This window comes from Platichthys flesus, chromosome 18, assembly GCF_949316205.1.
Source record: "Platichthys flesus chromosome 18, fPlaFle2.1, whole genome shotgun sequence".
Classification (NCBI taxonomy): domain Eukaryota; kingdom Metazoa; phylum Chordata; class Actinopteri; order Pleuronectiformes; family Pleuronectidae; genus Platichthys; species Platichthys flesus.
The window spans coordinates 7,396,508-7,409,247 of NC_084962.1; positions in this window are offsets into that span (position 1 = coordinate 7,396,508).

A 12,740-nucleotide genomic window follows, 5' to 3' on the forward strand; every position below is an offset into this window, starting at 1 on the left:
GGACCAGCACGGAGCAGTTTTGAGTGTTTGAGTGACTGTTGTGTGTGTGTGTAGATATATATATATATATATATATATATATATATATATATATATATCTTTTATTCCATTGCTTATACACATTTCTTAAAAATATTTGTTATTCGTTTGCCTTCATCATTTCTACTATTTTCTGTCTCCTCTGTCCTTTCTCCTCTTTTTTTCCTTTGCCTCCATCCATCATTTTTCTTCCTTTTTGTCTTCCCTGTCTGTCAGGTCTCCCTTTTGATTTCCTTCACCTTCTCCTCTTTTGTCCCTTTCTCCTCTCCTCGCTTTCTTCTTCTTTCTTCCTCCGTGTCTCCTCTCCTCATCCCTTACTTTATCTGTCCTGTCTCCTCTCCTTCCTTACTTAGTCTGTCCTGTTACCGCTTTCCTATGACTTTTAATTAAAAAAAAAAAATCTTCCCTCTCAGCACCCCATAATATTTAGGCGGATATAAAAACGTTCTACCTGACTGTGTACCAACTGCTGTTACTCAATGCCAGTAGCACTTAGAGTGATACCCGTCTTTCTGACTGTTGGGGTGGGGGGGGGGGGAAGTTCAGAATGTCACCATGCATGTACTCCATACTGTTCAAGAACAGCTTTCAATTCACTTTGGGTATTCCTCAGACAGGCATTTTAGGCCAATCTCATCCGCCTGTTAAGAGGGAAACGACCTAGAAACCTCAGAGAGCCATTTGTGAGGAGGAGACAGACGTGCAACACACAGCCACGACAGCATCTTGACTTTTTGTATCATCTTTCTCGTTGGACGTGGATTCCTCCTCTTTGGGAACCACGACATCAACATCACTGGCTGGAGCGTTTTCATCGTCCGTGTCATCGTCGCTGTCTGTCTTGCACTCGTTGTCAATCTCTGAATCATCGTAATAAATGTCTTCCCACCACCTTAATTTATCGTCCTCTTCATCCTCCTCTCTTGCATTTCTCTTGGGCTCTTCAGGCAAGGGGGGGTCATCAACCTCAACACCACCTCCGTCCACTTCATTTTCTTCGCTGGTCTCAAGACGTCCTAAGTCTTCTGGGCCGCCATCATTGTTGTCTTCATTGTTTTCAAGATTGTCATTATCCAAATAATTGGTATTTATAGCAACGAGCGCCTGACTCAGTCCTACAAGTTGAGAATTACATTACATTATCACAGACTTAATCTGTGAATCAGTTTCCATATAAAATATTGAACAGAGTACTTACTAGCTCTATCATTATATGCACCGTCTCCACGTGAAACATTCTCCATCTTGACCCTTGTTTGAAAATATGTCTTAATTTCCAGGTTTATCGCTAAACTTCTTATAAATCTCAAGACTTCAGTTATTTCCAATACTAAAGTTTCAAAGAACCATGACAATCATGAGACTGACATGGTCCTTTAATGTAGTCTTGGAAATGTTTAATCGAAAGATGTCTATTTCTTGGCTTATAAAGGACCATATACATCTTTATATGTCCTTATGACATCACATCACACAACTATCAGCCTCAAGGCTTTGATCTCTGGACTCAGATTTCATATAATGAATATTGTGACCACTTCTATGTGGATCCTGGCCCACAGAGGAATCAAGGGTAATACAAGGGAGACACCTTTATAGGAGGGGGTATCACCCCACTTCCAGGAATGATGCACCAACACAGAAGATGGCGTTAGGATGCTAACCTTAACCCTAACAATTCAAAAGTATTTCAAGAATGTTTATAATTAAATTTCACATGAAACTGGAGGGTTCTATTCTCATTTCAAGTAAACCAAGGTTTGCATTTAAAAACAAAATAATGAGCTTTTAAAAAAGACATCTTAAAATTAAAAATCTTATTTTATTTTGTAGTTTGTTTCCCGTTTTTTTCATTTTCTTTTTTTTTCTACATTTTCACACATGAACAATCTCAACAAATATTAACAACTTAACAACATACTATCTTATTTATTGGATCTATTCATATTATTTACAAATTCCCACGAGACACTGTGTCATCTATACTTTGTCTTATTACCAATAAAGGGGAAAAACCTATTCCTTTAATGTTTAATGTGAACGTTTAAACATCAAAGTGATTCCTTTATAGGAGGGGGTATCACCTCTAAAAGGGCCACAACATAGGTGTTCTCCTCCTATGATCTAGTTAAATGTAACACTCTGCAGGAGATTCTTCAGTTGCGTCCAACATCATCAATCTCTATTTATTACCTGGTGACTATCTGAGAAACAATTTCAACATGGACAACTTCCATGAAACTGAAATGACTCAACAGGACATTGTCAAAAGCCTCAAGAACGAACTCCTGAGCGCTGAAACAGAGACCAAGGCTCTTAAAGAGGAGCTCAGGAAAAAGGAATGGCTCATACAGAGGGAGAGAGAGAAAAGCCAAGCTAGAACCAACGCTTACCTCGACTGCCTGAGGACCCTTACAGAGACGAAGAAAGAGATGAAGATCTGCAAAAATAAGGTGGAGGTTCTCCAGGAGGGAAATGCTGCTCTTAATGAGATGTGGAACGGGCTGACCAGTGAAAAAAACCAGCTTGAAGATGAGGTCCAGCAGAAGAACGAAATCATACAGAGGGAGACAGAGAAAACTCTAGTTCAAAACAATGTCTACATGGCATGCCTGGGCACCCTGACTGTGAAGGAGAAGGAGCTGAAGAGCAGTAAGGCCCAGTGTGATGCACTGCAGGAAGGTCACCTCCTGGAGCTAAGTCAGGTGGAAGAGACCTGCAGGAAGAAGCTGGATGTTCTTCATGAGGAGAACTCTGCTCTTAACGAGATGTGGAACGGGCTGACCAGTGAAATAAACCAGCTTGTAGATGAGGTCCATCAGAAGGATGAAATCATACAGAGGGAGACAGAGAAAACACGAGTGCAAACCCATGCCTACATAAGATGCCTGGGCACCCTCACTGTAAAGGAGAAGGAGCTGAAGAGCAGTAAGGCCCAGTGTGATGCACTGCACGAAGGTCACCTCCTGGAGCTAAGTCAGGTGGAAGAGACCTGCAGGAAGAAGCTGGAGGTTCTTCATGAGGAGAACTCTGCTCTTAACGAGATGTGGAACGGGCTGACCAGTGAAATAAACCAGCTTGTAGATGAGGTCCATCAGAAGGATGAAATCATACAGAGGGAGACAGAGAAAACACTAGCTCAAACCAGCGCCTACATGGCATGCCTGGGCACCCTCACTGTAAAGGAGAAGGAGCTGAAGAGTTGGATGGACCAGTGTGACGCACTGCAGGAAGGTCACCATCTGGAGCTGAGACAGGTGGATGAGACCTGCAGGAAGAAGCTGGATGTTCTTCATGAGGAGAACTCTGCTCTTAACGAGATGTGGAACGGGCTGACCAGTGAAATAAACCAGCTTGTAGATGAGGTCCAACAGAAGGACGAAATCATACAGAGGGAGAGAGAGCAAACACGAGTGCAAACCCATGCCTACATAAGATGCCTGGGCACCCTCACTGTGAAGGAGAAGGAGCTGAAGAGCAGTAAGGCCCAGTGTGATGCACTGCAGGAAGGTCACCTCCTGGAGTTGAGACAGCTGTCAGAGACTTGCTGGAAGAAGGTGGATGTTCTTCATGAGGAGAACTCTGCTCTTAACGAGATGTGGAACGGGCTGATCAGTGAAATAAACCAGCTTGTAGATGAGGTCCATCAGAAGGATGAAATCATACAGAGGGAGACAGAGAAAACACTAGCTCAAACCAACGCCTACATGGCATGCCTGGGCACCCTCACTGTAAAGGAGAAGGAGCTGAAGAGCAGTAAGGCCCAGTGTGATGCACTGCAGGAAGGTCACCTCCTGGAGCTGAGACAGCTGTCAGAGACCTGCAGGAAGAAGCTGGATGTTCTTCATGAGGAGAACTCTGCTCTTAACGAGATGTGGAACGGGCTGACCAGTGAAATAAACCAGCTTGTAGATGAGGTCCATCAGAAGGACGAAATCATACAGAGGGTGACAGAGCAAATGCGAGCTCAAATCAACGCCTACATAAGCTGCCTGGGCACCCTCACTGTGAAGGAGTAGGAGCTGCCATCTGTGAGGCCAAATGTTATGCACGGCAGGCAGACAACCAACTGGAGCTGGTTTTATTGAAAGAGACCTGCAGGAAGAAGCTCGAGGCTTTTACACAAGATATAAACAAGTTCAGTATTAAAGATGAATTTTACTGGGAATGAACAAAACTTTCAGGAGTCCTTCAAGTTCTTGGGAAATGTGTATGATTACGTGAAATGTTTCACAATTTTGCCATTGCTCTTTTGCTTTAATTATTTAAAGTTATATATCATTAAAATGATCTTCTACTCAGAGTAGCAAGTTTCCTTTTTTGCCTCTGTGTATTTGTTTCTGGACAAGTGACCCAACTCTCCCTCCCATTCACTCCTCTCGTGTTCTGCACCTCTTATTGAACTTGACTGACTCTGCAGATTCAGTTCAATCTGCAGACACATAATCAGCCTCAGGAAGAAGTTTTCCAGCTGACCCTCGGGCTGGAGCTTTCACCCAAAAATCTGCACTTTCGGGTGAAAGATGCAGATTTGATGGTGCCTGGGTTGCAATAGTTGTTTTGATGTAGTTCAAGGAAACAATAACACTTTCAATGCCACAGAAATATTGTCCTTGATATTTAGTCAAAACATTTTGAAAACATCATGACGGCAAAGCAACAGAAACAGGTGACGAGGTGTTTAATGTTTGGACCTGAAGCTTCTTCTCAGTTCAAGCATGTTTGCCGTGAACCTGCCCAGGACTGGTCAGAATCAGAATCAGAATGTATTTATTGCGAAGTAGGTTTACACCTACGAGGAATTTGCTCTGGTTATTGGTGCATACAATGAACATAGAACATAAAAACATACAAACACAATAAATACAACACACATAAGAAAAGCAATAAAAAGAAACAATACATATTTACTCACTATTTACTTCTTATTTACTCCCTTTTTCTAATATTTATACAAAGTAACATTTATTTAGACATACACATATCTAAATAAAATATATATAATAGATAAAAGATATAAAAAGTGAAGTAAAAAGTGAAATGAAAACCATAGTAACTGCGGAGGTGGGAGTGTGCTGATGTGGGACCACATGAGGAAAAGGTCTGACAATCATGTGATTGTGAAACATAGTAAAAAGTGCTGAGTGTGGAGAAGTTTGCTTTCATGAAACCACTTCATGTAGAACAATGCAAACAGATGGGAGATTATAGAACAAGTTCCACTACACAGGGCCTCCAGCAGATGGCAGTGTAGATCAACACATGCTGTAGCCTCCACGAACGCTGAGGATCAGAAACACAGAGTCATCAAAGTTTCTGTGCAAGTTTCACACGTTTCCCTCTGACTGTCACGGGTTGATTTGATCGTCGCCTTCACAGTTTGAACCTGAGCTGAACTGAACAACTCTGACTCATGAGACTCCATGTGACAGACGTCATTAGTAATTGATTGTCTGGTAGAAAACAAGAGAGAGAGAGAGAGAGAGAGAGAGAGAGAGAGAGTATGTGTAGAAAACCTCTTCACTGAGCTCCTGGTTAAGGTTTGTGGTAAGATGTGAATTGTGGTCACGGTTAAGGTTTGTTTAATTTGTCCACAATGAATGGAAGTCAATGCATAGTCCTAATAAGGATAGCTGCACAAATCTGTGTGTGTTTTTAAGGCCTTGCAGGGATCAGGTCAGAGTGGATGGAGGGTTTTATAATATTAAATACCTTTAATATTGAATAATCCTGTGGAGAAACTGCCAGAAATCCTCAAAGCAGCAGGACTGTGTGACGAGTTTGTGTTTGATAAAGACTTGTCTGTCAGAGTCGGTGTGTTTGAAACTGGGAGGCCCAGCATGTCTGTGTTGGATCGGCCGTGTGTTGTGAAAGTGGAGGTGCTGAGTTGTGCCTGTCAAAACAGCTGGCAGCACCGCCGCTCGCTTATCAGAAATATGACTCTGATCCAGCAGTGATTTATTCGGAACATGAGCTGGAAACCTCTCATCCACCTCTTTCTACGTTACGGTTTCACTTATTCCACTTGACTTGTTCCTTTATTTTACACTCATATAGTTTTATCTTCCTCAGAGGAATACACAACCAAACCTTTCAAATGGGAAAGTTTAACTGCAGAAGAAAAGAAAAGAGGCTCTGCGGTGTCTCAAGATAATCCTGCAGCTTGGGGAACTTTTCCACCGTCCAAAAGATTTTATTTATTTATTTTTTGCTAAAATATAAATGGGCTCAGCTGCAGGGGACCAAACTACAACCCTTTCACAACAGTTTTAAGCAAAATGTTCCCTTTGTGAAGAGTTTAAAAATCTGACTCAAATCATTTAGTCATGCTTTATGGATCAGTTATAAGTCACTGGTAGATTCACGTTTTTATCCTCCTCCAGCAGGACTGTTTTTATTCGCAGGGCATCTACAGCAGTTTTTTAAGCATTTATTAATGACAAAAATATTGATAACTCGCTCTCGAGAGATTTTTCACAACCTGGAAACCCAGACTGAGGAATTAATGTAACAATTACAACTTATAAACGTTTTATAAAAGGGTGCCTCATGAGGAAGAATACATGTGGAGCATAAAGCAACAATATGACATGGAAATGTTTGACTTCTGTGTCCACAGAGGTAAACATCTCAGCTCCTTTAACATCTGCACTGAAGATCCTGGTATTTTCCATAGGGTATGTTTTGTCAGAACAGACATTTACTGAAACCTTTCCTGCAAGACTCCTGGTAAACTGTCAGAGTGAGCCCATGTGAGAAAACAGCAGAAGAATAAAGATTCACGGCGAGCGAGTGGTCTCCTCTGTGACATGTCAAACACACAATGGACCAATACTGATAAAAAGGATACAAATATCTCAGATGGAGAAAGAGGAGTCATACAGATGGAAGACGCAGATGAAGATGTCAACTTATAAAGACGAAAAGATCTGAGCTTTTTGACCATAAGGGTTGAAGCCGGTGTTCATGTGCTGGAAAGAAAAACACTGAAAATACCTACAGTGGCTTTAAACCAAAACATACAATTGATTTTTTAATATTGTACTGATTATTCTAGAATTGCTTATGGTTTAGGTCTGGCATTTTGAATTCTCTTATTTTTAAGCCTGTCTAACCCAGGAGGACAGCTCAGAGAGTAGATAATCTAAATCCACCATTTACTTGTGTTATAATACTGAGAAGCCAGACAGATAACAACTGGAGGAGGGTATCTAACATCTTTGTGAGACGGCCACATGAAGATTAATGTGATTTGGTGAGATTATAATGATTCTTTTTGCAAGGACAGCTCAGATCTGATGATGGCCACACACCTTTTAACTTTCCACATGGTTTATCAGCCTCATCTCCCAGAGGCACCAGGAATTGAGAGTAAACGCTCCAGTCCTTCCCCTGCAGAAATTCCCTCAATCTGATCAACTTTATTTTCTACAAATTGCATGAACTTTGAGGTCCTGACAAGAAAACTGGGCTCCACAATAACCAGACTTCACTGTGCGCGATAAGGTCGAGCTCCAGAGCACTGAGGTGACAAACTGTCCCTAATATAAAACCTTCTTTTAGTGAATTAGCTGGTGTTGATCTAAAACTGTCAGTTTATCAGAGGTGGCATCAATTAAACAGTGTTCGAGCTCAGGTTGCTGTGATGCTGGGCATTTTGTGCGCCGCTGACCCCTGTGACACACACACACACACATAAACACACAATGGCGAGCAGCCGCAGACTGGTTAACCACTGCGCCACCCTGGGCCGCTCTCCCTGCGAGGTGACACTCAATTATGGATGAGCATCATTAGAAACCAGACACGCCGGAACAGGCTTGCACAGACTGACACACACACACACATTGACACACACACACACACACACACTGACACACACAAACACACAAACTGTGATGGGCACAGCGATTATTCTCAGAGACACCAAAGACTATTGAAGTGCTAATGGGGTAACACCATCCATTCCAAACCATAACCAGTGCACGGTTACCTCTTTGGCCTCTAGGTGACACAATGATCCATTTTCCACATCACTGGTATAATTAGCAAATTAAAATCAGTTTGGAATTATTTTTGTTTCTTTTGTTTCGTTCGGATGCTCCTACACTGTCCACTGTATGTGGAGGTTGATGTTGGGGTCGGGTGCATATACACTCCTTTGTCTTGGTTATTAATCCTGCATTTGTTCCATGAAGTGTCGGATACAAAGCACACATCCTTCATCAGTCAATAGGGATTAAGCTGCTGTAGATTGAAATGACGACAATGACGAGTCAGCAGCCTCAACGGGCACATAAACACATCGAATTCAAGTTTCCACTTTCTGAGCGGAATCGGGTTATGTCACTTTGTGTTTCACTGGCTCTTTTTCATCCACATTGTCACCAATCACTTTCTTTTAAAGTGTTTCTGTGATAGCGGCATGGCTCTGTGCCAATGTGTCTGAAAAAATAAGTTCACATGCTAAATACAAACACACAAACACTATACATCTGTTGGTAGCAAGTGAGGAAATGACCAGAATATAAAAAAGTCAAGCAGTCACATTACCACACTGATGGAAGTGGTGCACGTATACTCCTCTGGATTGAAGGTGGAGATACACCCTCGCAGGACCTGGTTAAGTCTTCTTAGTTTGGCTTAAACAACAAATACTTCTCTAATAATTAACCAGAGCTCAACACTAACAGATAAAACATCAGAGGAAACTTGGGCCATATAAACAAGACCAGGCATGTTTAGTGTCCCACATAAACACACACATGACTCACTCCCTGTGACCACAACTGTCCGTCTCCATAGCGTCTCACCTGATGGGGCGTGACGACAACTCAAACTCTAAATCAACTTAACCCACATTCTGCTGTTGGAGAAACTCAGAGCTACAGCTGAAGTCAGAGAGAGGACGTGTGGAGATGAAGTGCAGGAGTGTTTCAAGAGAGTTTAGGGGCTAGAACCTGAGGGGGACCCTACAGAGATAAAAAAAAAAAATCCCCTGACTAACACATGATACCAAACCACATCATTAGCAGGATTACGCAAAAATGACTCAACCAATTCCCATGAAACTCGCTGGAAGGATGTTTTATGGGTTGGGGTTCAACTTATTACATCATGGAGGGGATCTGGATCAGAGGCCGGATCCTGGACTTTTTTTACTTTCTTTAACACAACACACAACACTTCAACACAAAGGCCCGGTCACCATTGGTCCTTAGACGGGACTGTGTAATGGCCAGTAGGGCCTTCGCAGAGGACCTCAGGTTACGACCAGACACACATGGTGTCTTTAGTGAGGAGACTGGCTGCTGCGGTTTGGGCGAGCTGGAATTTAGGTAGACTCTGTTGGCTCAGGCAGGTGAAAAGAGAATTGTAATAATCCAAAAGAGAGAAAAATGACGGCATGAACGACAATCTCCAAGTTTCTTCTGGATGAAAACACTGATCTTGAGTTTCCTGAGCTGCAAATGTGGCTTCATGAGGGAACTGTTGGGCCCTTGGCAGAGGGATGCACTCCACTGAGTGACAGGCTAGTTCCAATCACCAGAGATTCGTTTAGTATCAAAGTCCTAAACAAAGTGCATAAACTTAAATAATAGTAAAGTAGTAAAGCTTCAGTTCAAACCCCATCACCATCCCATCCACACAAATTTAGACCAAAAATCGAAAATTACGAAACTTTTGGCAGAAAGCTGGTGACATGGGGCTTCATTAGTGGCCGTCTCCTTTAGCCGATCATAGAATTTAAGGGGGTTCTCACAAAATGATTGTTTCTGTGAACTAATGCAGCAACTGAGCTCAGGGTCCCTGTGTTTCTTTCCCTGCCGCGACACACAAGTTCTTTAATCACACAGCTCACCCTTAGATATTCCTCATTACATGCCATGCCAGAGTTATGTTTAATACCTGTACGCTTGTGATCCTTTACATAGCTCAGAACAGGTCCTGTCAATGCACAGGCCCTAATATCTAAATAATCTAACTGTGGACAGCTCAAGTCTTTGGACTTGAAAGAAAAACTTCTCAAGTCTCAGGAGTCAAGTCCTCCTTCTTGTGACCTGAGTCTCAAACCTTCACCTCTGTATGAACTCCTCTTGGTTCTAATCCTGCCGGAAAGGATCAGTTCTGAGTCTTGGTAAAAGAACGGGTTCTATGTGCTGTTGTGCACTATTCCAACACTGATGTCTCATCAAGCAAAACTCCCACCTCAGACTGCCACTGGGAACAAGACCACAGTGGGAATAAAAAGATGGACAACCTGAGAAAATATACGGATGACCCCCCTGGTGGCCTGCTACAGTACATGTGATAAACCCCACCTCTTCTTTTTTAACAGATGGGACATGGAACATGTTTTTTCCAAATATGATTTCTCTCATTTGAGGTAGTTCTTATAATACTGGTTGTGACTGATTATATTGAATTGATTATTTGATGCTATCCAAACCCGCTAAACAATCATGATTGTTTGATCCATCCTCCAATCACTACTGACTCTGGTTCCAAAATGACGCCATTATCCCAAGATGGGAGCACCCGTAACTGAGTTATTTTATCTTGTTTTTGTACAGTGGGAGGAAGCTTTGTATAAAGACTATGGTGAAGACCTGAGTTACAGCACAACAGTCAATGTGTCACTGCTAACCAGCTGTGATCACATGGAAACTTTAAGGTCACTGGTTGATGTCATCGTTACAGGTACATGCCCTTCAGACAGAACACCGTAGAATGCACGCAAACACAACGGCCCACAAGCCATGAATACATCTGTACATGCAGCATGAATTATTCATCTGTTTTCCATTCCTTGTTTGTCGCGCTTCATTGTTCTTATGTTTGTGCACCATTCAGGTTCAGTCCTGTCAAGGTCAGTTCTCAAAGGGAGGAGGGGGCTGGAGGTTTGTTCAGAGCAGAAAACATGTCTGGCATCAAAAGCAAGGTCCTCTGCACGAGTATGAACGATATGTGTTTATGGAAATTATATCAAAAACTGATCTTGAATAGTTTCTGGATGACTCATTTAAAAGTAGAGCGCTCTTGTATTTCTTTAAGCCTACTCAACTGTCTGTGATACTTGCGTTTAGTGTATCACTATTGTGCAGTGTGATTATCTCTGTTTGTCTGATACAGTATCAGAGCTTACCGGTTCATAGCATTAAGTTAAGCAGCCAGAAAGGTAACTGGAGTGGGGGATGTATCCACCTCAGTGGGTTCAATCTGTCTTCATTTGGCACACACAGAAAATGCATGCCAACGATACAACCACACAGACCCACACCCACACACACACACACACACACACACAAACACACACAAACACACACACACACACACACACACACACACACACACACACACACACACACACACACACACACACACACACACACACACACACACACACACACACGATTGTATCAGTTAACAGAACCTGAATAATTGAGCAGCCCCGAAGAGCACCATCAAGCAGCAACCAGATTCTTCCACATCTTTGCAGGGCACCAGAATATTAATGATCCAGAGAAGGTGGCATCGGGAGAGGCGAGGGCAGAGACGGGGAGAGAAGTGTGTGTGAGGGAAGAGACACTTGTGTGTGTGAGACATGTGTGTGTGAGGGACGTCAGAGATTTGAGAGCAAGATAGTGGACACTTTATGGCATCGACTGGCTTTGCACTCGTACGTACATTCATTAAGTAAACACATCTGGAACTCCAAATCCTGCTAGTGTGCAATGAAATATATGAATAATGTTGTTTTTTTTTAAAATGAAGATACAAATATACTTTTTTTTTATAGTTTAGATTGTTGCAATGTTTTGATGTTTTGGCTTTTTTGGTGATAACCCATAACATAACAGTACAAATCGTAACTGGAGAAAAGGCAGATCTTCAGTTCACTAAACTAATTGTTTTAAGAGCTCTGACAAATCCTTAGTAGTTATCCAACTAGTACTGAACTCACCAGAATCTCACTTCTAATCCGAAGAGGTGCCCAGTCCCTTTTGACCCTGAATCTGAAGCTGCTTTCGTACATCCACTGAACTATAGATGATTTGAAATTCTGAAACGGCTGTGTGTGAGAAGTTAAGTGTCCGAGTGAGAGGCTCCAGAGTTTCTGCAGACTTTCTCCTGTAGGTTAAAACCTCTAGTTAAAACTTTCAGATAATGTCCGAATGAGCCCATGTGAGAAAACGGCAGGAGATCATTTGGATTCACCACGAGCAGATTGGCATGCCACAGATTCCAAAATGAAAAACAAAAAACAAAACAAATATCTCTTGAAAAAGCAGTGCCATACAACGTGAGAAGAAAACCATTTTTTTGACAAGTAAAGTCTGTTTTCTGTGTTGTTAACCTGCAGCCTTATGTATAATGAAGAATGTACTTTATTCTCTGTATAAACTAGCATTAGCTAGACCACGGACCTTTAGCATGTGTTTAATGGTAATAGTAAATTATCAGAATTTCCAGATTTTCCAGTCTTATCAACCCAAGGCGCTTTAGAGTACTTCCCATTCACCAATTCACACGCACAATCATACAGCACATACACACACCTGTCATACAATGAGGCACAGCCATCAGGGCCAATTTTAGGTTTAGTGTTTTGCCCAAAGACACTTCAAAAATTAGAGTGAAGGAGTCGGGATTGAACCATCAACCTTCGGGTTCAAAGACCCATAACAAGAAAGGTAGAA